The sequence below is a fragment of the Echinops telfairi genome, unplaced genomic scaffold (assembly GCF_000313985.2).
Source record: "Echinops telfairi isolate 266 unplaced genomic scaffold, ASM31398v2 ScPeMD7_7471;HRSCAF=8509, whole genome shotgun sequence".
Classification (NCBI taxonomy): domain Eukaryota; kingdom Metazoa; phylum Chordata; class Mammalia; order Afrosoricida; family Tenrecidae; genus Echinops; species Echinops telfairi.
Window position 1 is genome coordinate 446,876 of NW_022111375.1, and position 871 is coordinate 447,746.

Genomic DNA, 871 nt, shown 5'->3' on the forward strand with positions numbered 1-871 from the left:
GAGCAACACTGTGCCCCAGAGCGGGTGCCTTAATTTCAGGAAAGAACCAGTTCCCAATGTTCCCCAGAAGCGATTCCAAGCAGGGGGGTTCCTGGAGAGGAGGGTGGGCCCTGCTGGGCATTTGTGTGGTGCCACAGTGAGCACTTTTGGGCGAGCATGAGCTGCCGGAGTGAGGTGCACATCGGGATGTAGACAGGAGCTGGACCCACCTCGTGGCCTCTAGGTGGGAGGTGCTGTGGATTTGCTCTGCGAACAGTCAGCAATACCGTCCTGCAGGAGCACTCGTTTATCTGGGAGCACACGCCCAACCTCTCGTCTCCGGAGAGCCCGCAGCTGCTGAGCAGCTGGTCTGTTCAGTCAGAGGGAGCGTCTGGCAGCGCAGGTGACAGCAGGCAGACAGGACGTCTGTGAGGGGTGCGGCCTGGTTTGGAGCTGCCTCTGGAGGGGCAGAGGGGCCTAGACGGTTACCAAGCCTTTCCACTCGGTGTCAGCGCTTTGGCAGCTTGTGCAGTGCCTGCCAGCTCACTCTGCAGGCAGCCAAACGGCCTCTCAGACGACTTGAATTTCTTCTTTGTTTTGCCTCTGAAGCACAAAGCCCTCTTGCCTTATAGATTCCTGCGTGTTTGTCAAGCATGGGAAAAAGCATATTTACTGTCCAAGTAAACCATGACTGCTCCTCCCCTCCCCCTTAAGGCTTGTGTGAGAGCTATTAGCTCTGCTTTGGCCCCAAAGGATGGAGTCTGTGGTCAGTGGCAGGGCTCAGGCTCTCGAGGCTCATCCGTGAGCACGGTGGTGTTTATCTGCAGCCGGGCCTCGTCAGTCAGGTCCGGTCAACAGGACAGGGAGGAGTCCAGCAGAATTGTGCATCGTT